Source organism: Aulonocara stuartgranti (assembly GCF_965226115.1).
Source record: "Aulonocara stuartgranti genome assembly, chromosome: 19".
NCBI lineage: Eukaryota > Metazoa > Chordata > Actinopteri > Cichliformes > Cichlidae > Aulonocara > Aulonocara stuartgranti.
The window spans coordinates 12,891,727-12,906,152 of record NC_138955.1 but is presented as its reverse complement, the minus strand read 5'-3'; the positions used below and the strand labels follow the sequence as shown (position 1 = coordinate 12,906,152).

At 36.3% G+C, this 14,426-nt stretch overlaps 1 gene segment (V, D, J or C); it reads left to right on the top strand.

The window, feature by feature from the left end:
- The first annotated feature begins 9,916 nt into the window (after positions 1-9,916).
- LOC309695334 (T cell receptor beta chain MC.7.G5-like) lies at positions 9,917-14,189 on the top strand. The segment is given in 5 exons: positions 9,917-10,083; positions 13,090-13,452; positions 13,568-13,591; positions 13,696-13,802; positions 13,901-14,189.
- Positions 14,190-14,426: the final 237 nt, after the last annotated feature.

Sequence of the window (14,426 nt, the reverse complement as noted above, 5' to 3'; positions counted from 1 at the left end):
ATTTATACTTATATTAGATAACTGTAATGTCTCTGGTAATTCTTCTTTATATTTTTCACTGAATTTGCTGATTTTGCCTGTTTTCTGTGTTTTCTTGTTTTACAGATTTCTCCCGGGGTGTTAAAATTTACCAGCCTCAATTCATTTCAAGCAGTAAAGGATCTGCATTTGTGACTCTGAAATGTGAACAAGATGACAGACAACATTACTACATGTACTGGTACAAACAAAGCAGCAGTGGGAAACTGGAGTTAGTGGCATATTCTACTGGTCAAGATAACTCGTTCATTGAAGCGCCTTTTGAAAAAATGAAGTACACCATGTCTCGGCGTTCTGTACTTAACTCCACTCTGCAGCTACACCTTGTTGAGCCTGAAGACACGGCTCTGTACTACTGTGCTTCTAGTAGAACACAGTGGTTCAGGAAGCCTGAGCAGCTAAACAACAACCTCGGTGGGAAAAAAAAAATCCCTACATGATGGGAGGATGGATAAATAGAAAGGCTTGTATCTGTAACTCTGATAGCCTCTTAAAATAAATTTCAGAGATATACCAATGTGACATTATAGGCCAAAAGAAATCTTATGAACAATAATAAAGAACATTTACTGACACATATAAAGTACAAGAACTGCCTGTGCAAAGTTCAGTCATGTCTCTGCATCACCACAAAGCTGATCTGTTCAGATAAGTGAGCAGGTGTTGGTGCAGTAAAGATATTTTACTACGTTCAGTATTGTTTTCATGACATAAAATAAAATTATGCCATTTAATTATTTGCTACTACAAGCTGGATTTGCACCTTTTGGATGATATTTCTCATATTCTTTAAATTATTTTCAAAATCAGTAAATAATTTTCAATGGCCACGAAGGAACATGTGCATCAAGGGACACGTGAGCAGTTTTAAGGAGGCAGGAATGAAGGGGTGTGGTGTAAAGAAGAGAGAGGATACCTCAACATGTATAAGTTTGTTAGACACGAGCGGCATGTAAATGTTCAACCGCAGAGATGTTAGTTTTGTAATTTTGCTGTGAAAGCAGTTTATTGTGTGATTTCACATATCTACATTTAGGTTTACTTTCTAGAATGCCTCCAGCTCTGTACACATTTGGATTTATACTCATGGTCCTTACAAGTAAGCTTAACAGTTTTGTCTTTTTTTGTTGAATTGCAATGCTCAAATTCACCTCACGTCCCCTTTGTTTTTCTCACAGGAAAAGTGGAGAGTGTTACCTTTGAACAGTCGTCTGCTCAAGTTGTGAACAAAGGGACTGAGGAGCTCAGGATTAACTGCAGTCATGATGACAGCAACTTACAAGTAATGCTGTGGTACCAGCACAAGCAGAGTGATCAGGCAATGAGCCTCATTGGGTACACAGTACCCCAGAGTAAACCAAACTATGAGAGCCAGTTCACAGACCGGTTTGAGATAAAAAGAGACAACACAGTGAAAGGCTCTCTGATCATCAAAAGCCTTAATCTGTCAGACTCAGCTGTGTATTTCTGTGCTGCCAGCACACGGTGACGTGTTTCATATCCCTGCTATACTAAAAACCTCTGATAGAAAACTAATGACAAAGGCACAAAAACTTCCAAAAATGGGTTCAGGCTTTAGCATGAGCAGCTACACCATGTTCTGGTACAAACAGAACCATCATGGAGCTCCAATCAAGTTCCTTATGAGGGAATACGAGAAACCGTTGGGACACTTAGAGTCATTTATCGATACATCCAAAAACAACTTCTCTCCACAAATAACTGAGCTGCATATGAATGACAGCAGCACCTACTACTGTGCTGCCAGTCACAGTATTTTTGTAGGTAATAAATTTGTTTATAAATCCAAATTTTGCATCACAATCTGCCCTCACTCTGTATGGAGGTGCATAATTCATTTAATACGGGACAAAGACATTGGGTTTGAAGCTTTTACTGGGTATAGAATTATGAAAAGAGCATGCAATAAACTGACTGATCATAAATAAAAGTATCAAAAACCAGGATGAAAACAGGAAAGGTGGCTTGCAGAAATCAACATTAGTTCATTTACCATTAAAGTGATATAAACTGCCCCCTTGAGACCTGCAAGCAGCACTGTCACAGTACACTGGGGAGAGGATAATTAAGCTGCAGTTGGTTTGGTGGCCACTGGGAGACTGTTGCTGTAAAAGGAAGCTGTGGAAAACTGTGGGCTGATGACATCTTGTTACAGAAGCTTTGACTGCAGCAGTTCAATAAGTTTCATCAGTGCTGTGACTGTTGTAAATATAAATGCAGAAAATTAAATAATTTTTATGTTTTGTTATAAAAATGAATCTCCTCTTGTTTGTGCTTTTTATATTCACTGGTAAGAGCATTTATACTTATATTAGATAACTGTAATGTCTCTGGTAATTCTTCTTTATATTTTTCACTGAATTTGCTGATTTTGCCTTTGTTTTCTCTGTTTTCTTGTTTTACAGATTTCTCCCGGGGTGTTAAAATTGACCAGCCTCAATTCATTTCAAGCAGTAAAGGATCTGCATTTGTGACTCTGAAATGTGAACAAGATGACAGACAACATTACTACTTGTACTGGTACAAACAAAGCAGCAGTGGGAAACTGGAGTTAGTGGCATATTCTACTGGTCAAGATAACTCGTTCATTGAAGCGCCTTTTGAAAAAATGAAGTACACCATGTCTCGGCGTTCTGTACTTAACTCCACTCTGCAGCTACACCTTGTTGAGCCTGAAGACACGGCTCTGTACTACTGTGCTTCTAGTAGAACACAGTGGTTCAGGAAGCCTGAGCAGCTAAACAACAACCTCGGTGAAAAAAATCGCTACATGATGGGAGGATGGATAAATAGAAAGGCTTGTATCTGTAACTCTGATAGCCTCTTAAAATAAATTTCAGAGATATACCAATGTGACATTATAGGACAAAAGAAATCTTATGAACAATAATAAAGAACATTTACTGACACATATAAAGTACAAGAACTGCCTGTGCAAAGTTCAGTCATGTCTCTGCATCACCACAAAGCTGATCTGTTCAGATAAGTGAGCAGGTGTTGGTGCAGTAAAGATATTTTACTACGTTCAGTATTGTTTTCATGACATAAAATAAAATTATGCCATTTAATTATTTGCTACTACAAGCTGGATTTGCACCTTTTGGATGATATTTCTCATATTCTTTAAATTATTTTCAAAATCAGTAAATAATTTTCAATGGCCACGAAGGAACATGTGCATCAAGGGACACGTGAGCAGTTTTAAGGAGGCAGGAATGAAGGGGTGTGGTGTAAAGAAGAGAGAGGATATAACATGTATAGGTTTGTTAGACACAAGCGGCATGTAAATGTTTCACCGCAGAGATGTTAGTTTTGTAATTTTGCTGTGAAAGCAGTTTATTGTGTGATTTCACATATCTACATTTAGGTTTACTTTCTAGAATGCCTCCAGCTCTGTACACATTTGGATTTATACTCGTGGTCCTTACAAGTAAGCTTAACAGTTTTGTCTTTTTTTGTTGAATTGCAATGCTCAAATTCACCTCACTTTGTTTTTCTCACAGAAAAAGTGGAGAGTGTTACCTTTGAACAGTCGTCTGCTCAAGTTGTGAACAAAGGGACTGAGGAGCTCAGGATTAACTGCAGTCATGATGGCAACAGCTTACAAGTAATGCTGTGGTACCAGCACAAGCAGAGTGATCAGGCGATGAGCCTCATTGGGTACACAGTGCTTATGGGTGAACCAAACTATGAGAGCCAGTTCACAGACCGGTTTGAGATAAAAAGAAACAACACAGTGAAAGGCTCTCTGATCATCAAAAACGTTAATCTGTCAGACTCAGCTGTGTATTTCTGTGCTGCCAGCACACAGTGATGTGTTTCATATCCCTGCTATACTAAAAACCTCTGATAGAAAACTAATGACAGTGGCATAATGTTTTTTCTTTTTGGACGTTGAAACTGTTCATCTTTTTATCAGGGCAACATTGGGGTATAACAAATCTATGTATTCTTTATGAAGTGTAATGTACCTATACATATGTAACAAATTTCCCAGTTTAACTACATTTAAGTTAATTTCAGCTTTAGTCTTTTTATGTGAAAAACTTTTTCTATTTTTTTTCTCTATAAAATATGTGCTTCACAGTACAACAATGCTAATCTAGCTGTTTCTGTTCCAATGTTGTTGCTTTTTGTATGTCTGCTTTAATATTAATAAACAGTAAAATATATTAAAGTTCGTGTGATCTTATAACTTCTGGCTACTTAGACTCGACAGACTTGATGCACACTGGTTTTGATGCAATGAGCTGTTTTTAAAGAATGATTTATTACTCTAATTATTTAGACAAAAAGTGTTTGCAAAGGAGTTTTTCAACTGTGGAAGTAGTCCTAAACCAAAACATCATAAGGGTGACATAATAAAGACTTTTTAAGCAAAACTTTCATGAGGTAATAAGACAAGATTCTCAATATATAAAGCAGTAATATTGAACATTACATTACTTTTTTTTAAAAATGATTGTTTCCATTACCTTTGGTTTGTTAGGATTAAATATGTACACCTACACAATCAATTAAATGTCAATAAATATATGTCAACATTGTTTTCAAAATGGTCGTATTGAAGAAAATTGTAGATGATACGTCCCCCAAATCACGTGGTCGTGTGACCTCATGATGCTTTTGTACTGAATACAGTGATGTTGCAACAGCTGCATCATTTCACTGGAGACAGCTCAATACTAACATGGTTGTCGCAGTTATTTACCTCTCGTTTTTTATTCACTCTGGTGGGTGTGTTGGCTGTGTATTTACTCACACTTTATTTACTGCCTAATAAGTGACAAATCTGAGTAAATTCACTTTTTTTCTCTGTGTTTTCTACCATGGCTTCTAGGTCTGACTGTTGTTGTTCTTCAGTCTGAAGATCAAACATCTGACCCAGGGAGAACATTGATGCTGGAGTGCAAAATGGGTTCAGGGTTCAGCATGAGTGGCTACACCATGCTCTGGTACAGACAGAACCACCACGGAGCTCCAATCGAGTTCCTTGTAAAAGAATATGATAAACCTGTGGGACGCTTAGAGTCATTTATCGATACATCCAAAAACAACTTCTCTCTACAAATAACTGAGCTGCGTATCAATGACAGCAGCACCTATTACTGTGCTGCCAGTCACAGTGATACACACAGACCAGACACTCATACACATAACCACCCTGTCTGTCACAGATGGCATAAAGCAGGAAGGGGCTGTGGCTTGTTTGGTTGTAAAAGTCAGAGCACCTTTGTCCTGGTGGAAGCATAAGTTTTAAATAGAACAGACTTCAGCTCTTCAAATGTATGTAGAAATATGTAGAAATTCTAGAACATTTACATGGATTTATTTTTGATATCAGATCAATGAAATGTAACGACAGAAATCTGTCAGCATTGTTTCACATTTTTCAAAGCCATCCAATGGAGCATAACAGAGTCTTCACCACGACAACTGTGGGATCAGGGCCTCATGTTTGACATCCCTGAACAAGAACTTCTGTGTGTTTGCAACAAAAGCGATTAGACCATGCAGTCATTATTGGAGGTAATAGCTTTTTTGTAAATCCCAGCTTTGCATCACCATCTGCCCTCACTCTGTACGCAGATGCACAATTTATCCAATACAGGATACAAAAAAGGGAAGAGAATTAACATAAGTGCAGCCTATGTAGTTAGCAGATACAGTGGTTAGTGATAAAAACTGCCCCCTTGAGTCCTGCAAGCAGCACTGTCTCATTACTCTGAAGAAATTAAATTAAGCTGCAGTTGGCTTGGTGGCCACTGGGATATGGTTGCTGTAAAAATGAACCCCTTCAGATTGTCTGTATGAAAAACTGTGGGTTGATGACATCTTGTTTCAGAAGCTTTAACTGCAGCAGTTCAATAAGTTGCATCAGTGCTGTGCCTGCTCAGCCTGTTAGAAATACAAATGCAGAAAGATATATTTTATTTGAAATAATTTAATAACTGTAAAAATGAATTTCCTCCCATTTGTGCTTTTTATATTCACTGGTAAGAACATTTATACTTATATTAGATAACTGTAATATCTCTGGTAATTCCCCATCATATTTTTTTCACTTAATTTGTTGATTTGTCTCTTTGTTTCCAGATTTCTCCCGGGGTGTTAAAATTGATCAGCCTCAGTTTATTTTCAGCTATGAAGGAACCACAAATGTGACCCTGGATTGTAAACAAGATGACAGTGACTATTACTACATGTACTGGTACAGACAAAGCAGCAGTGGGAAACTGGAGTTAGTGACATATTCTCTTAGTAAAGATTCTTGGAACATTGAAGCTCCTTTTAAAAATTCACAGTACACCATGTCTCGGCCTTCCTTGCTTGAATCCACCCTGAAGATACACCTCGTTGGGGCCGGAGACACGGCTCTGTATTACTGTGCTTCCAGTATAGCACAGTGGTTCAGGAAGCCTGAGCAGCTAAACAACAACCTCAATGAAAAAAACACGACGAGTTGGGGAAGATGGATAAATAGGAATGATTATGTGTTTAACTCTGATGGTCCATTAAAATGAATTTAAAGGAAATACCAATATGACATGAACAGATACAATCATTTTTATAAAAAACAAATAAATAACCTTTATAAATACACATAAAGTACAAGAACTGCCATTTCACAGTTCAGTCATGTCCCTGCATCACCACAACGGTGATCTGTTCAGATAAGTGAGCAGGTGTTGGTACAGTAAAGATATTTTACTACATTCAATATTATCCTCACAAACAGTTTGTTATCAACATCCACGTGCTTTAGTTTCTACTTCATTCATTTATTTATTTTGGTGTGTTCGGTTTGATTGGATCAAGTTCAGAAGATTATCACACACTGACCTCTACTGGGTTTATACGGGATAACAATTAATCCAAATAAAGTGCAATTTATACTAAATATTATAGCTACTGTACACATGCTCTCATAAAATGCTTATAGTTTGCACTATTAAGTCTGTTCTTAATGAAATTTTAGGTTTAAACATGAGAACAATTCTTGTGCTGCTAATTATTTACTCATCCTTAAATGTCAAACATGTAAATATACATCAGCTTTTACACACTGAACTGATGGGATGTTTGAATATATAATTAAGTTCTGGAATGTTCCAAAATACATCATAAAAGTTAGCAATAAATTAGAAATTTGAATAAGAATAATTGAAATGTAAGGTATTATAAGGTAAGTATAGCCCAGGCTAATTTGCAGTGGAGCAAATGTAACTAAATAAATATATTTAGACATAAATACCGTTTTAAGGACATAACTACGTTACTCAGTATGTGATTACTTTAGTTAGCTCAAACTTATGTTGTGTAAAATATATCAAATAAATATTTTTTACATCAGTATCTACATACAATTTTATATTATTATGAAATGGCTCATTGTGTTCTTGACTATAACTATTATCTTACAATTCACTTCAGAATAATAACCTTTGCTCTTTTATTTCTATGATTCTATATCCACACAATCCAATATTATGTTATAATTTGTCAAAATGTCCTTTCAGTTATACAAACTATATCATTTATGTGACAAATTTACTCTTATGAACTCGACTAGACAGCAGAAGTTCATCCAGAAACAATGAGATTTTAATTTACTGGTATTACTGGTATCAAATACTTAGTGCTTGGTTGTTTTGCATACCATTCTTTTATAGCATTCTATGCGGGGTCTTATCTGAAGGTTACAGTTACCAAAATGCGTGAGCATCCATTTATAGTATTTCTCATCTTGCTTGCCAATAACTGATTGGATAAAGCGCTGTGACCACCAGAGATGTCACTTCCTCTGAGCAACTACAAACACAAATAAAAAAGTCTCTTTGTGTTTTTTCTGCCCTCCCTTCCTGCTTCTTTTCTTAGCTGTCACAGAAATAGCAGCAGTCAGGTTGGAGCGCGTTCAGCCGTCAGTCAGCCCGACCTGCACAGCTGCGCTCACAGGCAGACAGAGATGGAGGCTGAGATAGGGAGAAGCGGGGTGGGGGAAGGAGAGAGGAGAGAACGAAAAAGACGCAAGGTTTTTGTGTGATGCTTTTTCACCGTGGGGACAGGGGGCCACGGTGATACAATCCCATAGAGCCGTCGTACAAAAACCTCCCCCCATTAAAATGCATTGTGAAGACTGCTACATGCAACTTAAAACGTTGTTAGAGCGGAAAAATCACTAATCTGAAGGTGTCTGGGATGGAGGAACACTTTGGTAGTGAAAACCTATTCCTAAGAAGAAATTTTAATGGGAAATAAGTTTTTAAAGACTTGCAATTCATATTTGCAGCCGTTGGATGTTTGTATTGTTATCTCAACAAACACAAAACAAATTTGGTCATTGTAAAGATCACCCTCCATGTTTAAAGTGTTTAAAGATCACCTGGATTATTAGAATATGTGTAAACTGGATGTTTCTGGAAAGTTTTGAGAGTTTTTGGCAGAGGAGGCCTACAGCGTGACTCTGGAGCTGAAGCTTACTTTGGAAAAGGAACAAAACTCACTGTTTTAGGTAAGTTGGATATCTCAAAACTTTGATTCGTCCTATTACACAGAAATTGGTGTAAATGCTGGTTTGACAGTGAAGGAAAATTCTGTTCTCATAAAAATCTAAAATATTGAGCTAAAAACGAAGCACTGTGACCTACAATAATCCTGCTTACTTTGGCCAAGGAACCAAGCTGACAGTTTTAGGTAAATATTCCACTTTACTTCCATTTTTTGACAAATATGACATTGGCTACAGCCTCAGTGTTAACATAAATGTTCATTAATACTAACCTAAAGGTTATTCTGGTGAAAAAAGAGTTTCATGCTGAGTATTTTGCACTGTGACCAACACACAACCTGCTTACTTTGGCCAAGGAACCAAACTGACAGTTTTAGGTAAATATTCCACTTTACTGCAGCGTTTTGTGAACTGTAACTTTGTTTAGAGCCATAACATTGACAGGGGTATTAGTAAAGACTATTGTCAAACATCATTCTGATACAAAAAGAGTTTCATGCTGAGTATTTTGCACTGTGACCAACAACTACCCTGCTTACTTTGGCAAAGGAACCAAGCTGACAGTTTTAGGTAAATATTTCATTTTACTACAGTTTTTGATAAATATGACTTTAACTATAACCATAGTATAAACAGAGGTATCCATGAAGACTATCCTTAGAGAGGATTCGGATACAAAAACAGTTTCATGCTGAGTATTTTGCACTGTGACCTACACTGAACCTGCTTACTTTGGCCAAGGAACCAAACTGACAGTTTTAGGTAAATATTTCATTTTATTTCTGTGTTCTGATAAATGTACCTTTCTTCAGAAGCTTAGTACTGATAGGATTATTAGTAAAGACAATCCTCAGAGATAATTCTTGTGCAAAAACAGTTTCTTGCTGAGTGTTTTTGCATTGTGTCAGGGCAGCGAAGCTTACTTTGGAAAAGGAACCAAACTGACTGTTTTAGGTAAATATTTCATTTTATTTCTGTGTTCTGATGAATGTACCTTTATTCAGAAGCTTAGTACTGACAGGATTATTAGTAAAGACAATCCTCAGAGATAATTATGGTTTCTTGCTGAGTGTTTTTGCACTGTGACAGACCAGCGAAGCTTACTTTGGAAAAGGAACAAAACTGACTGTATTAGGTAAATATTTCACTTCACTAATCTGTTCCAAAAATGTACCTTTCATTAGAGGCTTAGTATTGACAGGATTATAAGTAAACACAATCCTCAGGCGTGAAAAGAGTTTCATGCTGAGTATTTTGCATTGTGACAATGCTAACGAAGCTTACTTTGGCAAAGGAACCAAACTGACAGTTTTAGGTAAATATTTCACTTTTTCTACTGTGTTGGATGAAAATCGATTTGTTCAAAGGATTAGTAAAAGCGCTGGCAGAAGTATGAGCAAAGATTATTCCCAAAGAGAAGTGTGGTAGAGAAAGAGTTTCATGCTGAGTATTTTGCACTGTGACCATGGGCAAACCTGCTTACTTTGGCAAAGGAACCAAACTGACTGTATTAGGTAAGTAAAGCATGGAAATAACCAAATAAATGCATGAAGATGTTCAAGGGTGAAGCTGCAAAAACAAATGTAAGGAGCTCAGATGTTTAGAGTGCTTTTTGACATTAAGCCTGAGCGCTGTGTCGATAGAGAAGCTTATTTCGGTCAGGGAACAAAACTGACTGTTATTGGTAAGTAAAACTTTTCTCTTACATCAATTCAACACAGAAATAATTAAAACATGTTAAAGGGCAGCTGTTGCTTCAGATTTCTTTTCTTAATAGTAGCTTAAATGCTTAAAGAAGCAAAGTGAAAGAAGCATCGTGATGTTTTGAGCACAGATTAAGCTCACTGTGCCACTGGTGGTTATGAAGCTTTCTTCGGTGGAGGAACAAAATTAACTGTTTTAGGTAAGAAAGAAAAATTATACGTAAAATTTGTAATAAGATTTGGGCCAGAGGAATAACTAATATAAAATCTTTCTTACATGAGCAGCTTGGTAACAAACTTACTGTACTTGGACTCGTTATAGTCTGAGCTCAGTGCTTTTTGTTCAGAAGCTTAAACACTGTGCCAATTATGAAGCTTATTTCGGCCAGGGAACAAAACTGACTGTTCTTGGTAAGTGAAAAATCTAAATGTATTTTCATAAACATAGTTAAACTAGTTAAAGCTGACAAAAGTGTTTCAGTAAGGTGTTTGGCTTTTAAACTGGTGAAAACAACAACAACAAAAAAAACCCACCAGTCAAGCACATTTAGAGTTTTTAATTTAAAAGAAAAAGTAAAAAGAAAAGTAAAAGGAAACTTTACTATTTTTTATGAAGAGACCAAAAAATGAAGATGCAAAGTAGAAACAGCATGTTGGGCTGTTTTGAGCACTAATTAACTTCACTGTGACTCTGGTGCTGGTTCAGAGGCTTACTTTGGTGGAGGAACAAAATTAACTGTTTTAGGTAAGAAATAAAAACTATAACATGAGTATATGTATGTCTGCAGTAAGGTCTTGGTGACATTAATCCAAATAGATGTTAAAATTTCCCAACTGGAGTCATTATTGAACAAACTGTATTTGAGTTCTCTGTAGTCTCAGCTCAGGGCTTTTTGCTCTGAGGTTTAAATGCTGTGTCAGAACGAAGCTTATTTCGGGCAGGGAACAAAACTAACTGTTCTTGGTAAGTGACGAATCAAAATGTATTCTTATAAATGTTACAAAATAAAACCAATTAAAGAATAAGTGTTGCCTGAAAAAACAAACATTTTGTTTCATATTAAATTTGTAAAAACTTAAAAGAGCAGTGCAGCATATGTGGGATTTTTAACTTAAAGAAAAGCAACATTTGGTTTATTAAAAGCAAGCAAAGAATTAAGGAGCAAAGCAGAAGCAGCATGTGTTGAGCTGTTTTGAGCAGTGATCAGGTGCACTGTGACTCTGGTGCTTCAGAGGCTCACTTTGGTGGAGGAACAACATTAACTGTTTTAGGTAAGAAAACATTTTAAAGTTCACTAAATAAAGTTGAGGACTGATTTTGTTAAGCTGCCTCTAAAACTTTAAATTTACACCAAAAACGCAGGTAGCTAAAGTCAAAGTCTTTACATGTAAAAAAGTGACAGTTGGAATCATTTCCATGTGGCAAAGCTAAAGAGAGGCACTAGAAAGGGTTTTTGTCACAGTACAAAGTCTCTGTGCTCCTACAACGAGGCTTACTTTGGAGCTGGAACTAAACTCACTGTTTTAGGTAAGAAAACTTCCAACAAAAATCAGCTGGGCTTTACTCTCATGGTGTTTATATGTTGGTTGAGTGACAACATTTAGTATATGTTTCATTTATTTATTTACCTTTATGTTATGGTAGTGAAAAATGTGGGCAATCGTTAAAGTTTAAAAGTAATTTATGTAGAAGTTTTCTTGTGCCAGGAGAAAAAAGTGTTATCTGTGTTCTCCAGTAAAAGTACTGTGCCTATGAAACGTTTGGCTCTGCGCCCAGAATATTGTTCTCACACTCAGTTCTTATCAGCTCTGTGAAATACTGTGAGTTCCCAGTCAGAAGCTTATTTTGGAGATGGAACTAAACTCACTGTTTTAGGTAAGAGTGCAAAGATGGATTAACATTAACGTAATAATTTCTGATGAAATATTCATTGGGATCCTTCTGTAAATTAGTTGGTTTTAATGTCTGTTATTTTAGATTTGTGCATTTCCAAAATTAATTCTCTTACATGGTCAAAATCTGCTTAATAATGCTACAAGCCTCAGGTCTTTTCTATATGTTTGGGTATAAAGGTTGTTTAACACTAAAAAAAAAAAGAGAACAAAGACAGACAGCAGCTTTCTAGAGCAGTTTTTTTCTACAGCAGTTTATCAGTGTGAACAACTACGACCCTGCTTACTTTGGCAGTGGCACCAAACTCACAGTACTGGGTAAGAATAGTGCATAAATACTTGTTTTTAGAGATGTAAAGATGTCGTCATCCATGCTGTAAACCTTTAAATTGCATTTTAATGAGTAAACGTCTCAGAATGTGTCCGAAAACTGTGATATTTGGAAGAAGAAAAAAAAGACCTCAAGTCTGGAAGAATATTTGTGTTATGGAACAGCTGGCAGAAAAGTGCAGTTTTGTTTTATCAAAAAGTGATTTGAAATGCACATGGCAGAGTAATCGTTTTGTGTATGAACTAACAAATGCTTGAGGTGAATCCAAGTGTTCTAAGTCTTGTGAGTTTTTGTGGCTGTGACTTGGCATTGTGCTCTGGCACTTATCCTCCTTATTTTGGAGAGGGAACCAAGCTAACAGTTCTGGGTAAGATCACCACAATAATTTAGTAATAAAGAAAATGTGAGTTTTGTAATCTGAATTCATCCTTTGTGTTAATATGTGTGAAAAAAAAAGTTATCCTAGATGTTTTTAATTGTAATGTTTGCCTGGCATGTGCACGAGACTTGGGTGTCTTACATTTGTTGTAGATCTAAAGGCAGTTTTAGTCATGTGTGTTAATGTGATTCTTCTTTGTCCTTTGTCCTTGCAGAAGAAAACAGTAAAATCACTCCACCACAAGTAAAAATACTGAGACCTTCAGAACATGAGTGCAGAAACAGCAAAGACAAAAAAAGGAAGAAGACCCTCGTTTGTGTGGCCTCTGGTTTCTACCCTGACCATGTCAAAGTGTATTGGCAAATGAATGGGAAAAATGTCACTGATGGTGTGGCAACAGATGAAGCTGCGCGTGAAGGAAAAGATGACAACAACCAGACCGTGTACAAAATCACCAGCAGGCTGAGAGTCTATGCCAAACAATGGGAAAATCCTGACAATACCTTTAAATGCGTTGTCAATTTCTTCAGTGGCACTGTATATACAGATTATTCAGATGTTACTGACGGAGTTACGGGTAAATTCTTGTGGAACTTAATCGTCTTGCTCTTATATGCACATATTATATGCAAATCTTTTAATATTTCAGTCATCTGTTGTGAACTAATAATTTCTTCTTTTTTTTCAAACAGCTGAGACAAATTCTATATCAAGAGGTAAATATTATAGATTATTCCTTCAGTGAATCAGTTCTAGCATGATTGTCATCACTTGGAAATATAGAAGCTGTGTTGTATCACTAAATGTTTCTTATTTACAGAGAAGTATTTGACAACTACACAAAATTTCAAGGTCGTCTACAGCGTGCTTACTGTCAAGAGCTGTGCCTATGGAGCTTTCGTTGGATTTTTGGTGTGGAGGCTTCAGGTTTGTCCAAATCTTGTCCAAAAAAATTGTCTCTCTCTATAATAATAACAGTAACACAAATGACTTATTACTCTCTGCGTTCTTTCTATGTTTTGCAGCGTTTTGGTGGAAAGCAGAAGTACTGAGAGCTGAGCTGAAGCCTCAAAAAATAACTCTGGGACATGAGTTACCTTGCTCTCTGTAAATATCGTTCACAAACAGTCTATTGTTAAAGTGCACACTGTTAATCGCCTGTTCAAGTTCTGCTGTGGATTTTTATGTGCTTATTTGTCTTTATATAATTAATAACTGCCTTTCAAATAGACTGATGTCAATTTCTTATACAAAGTGATTTTCTGTGTGTAACTTGATTTTCTACTTAATAAAAGTATATTAGATTATTTTAAAGCTGTGTTGTTCTTGTGTAGTTTGCCCTGGAAATACTTTTTAAAGCTGTGAATCAGTCTTCATATCATAATATCAAACACTATTACTTAATTTGAAAAAGATAGGATGAGACAGGTGAATAATAATGTGTCATTTGATCAAACTTGTGAAGAATATCATCGCCTTTCTCTGGTTTTACATCTCAAGTTTTTCCAGAGATACTGTAAAATGTATTTTTCATCAACTAGCCTGTTTTCT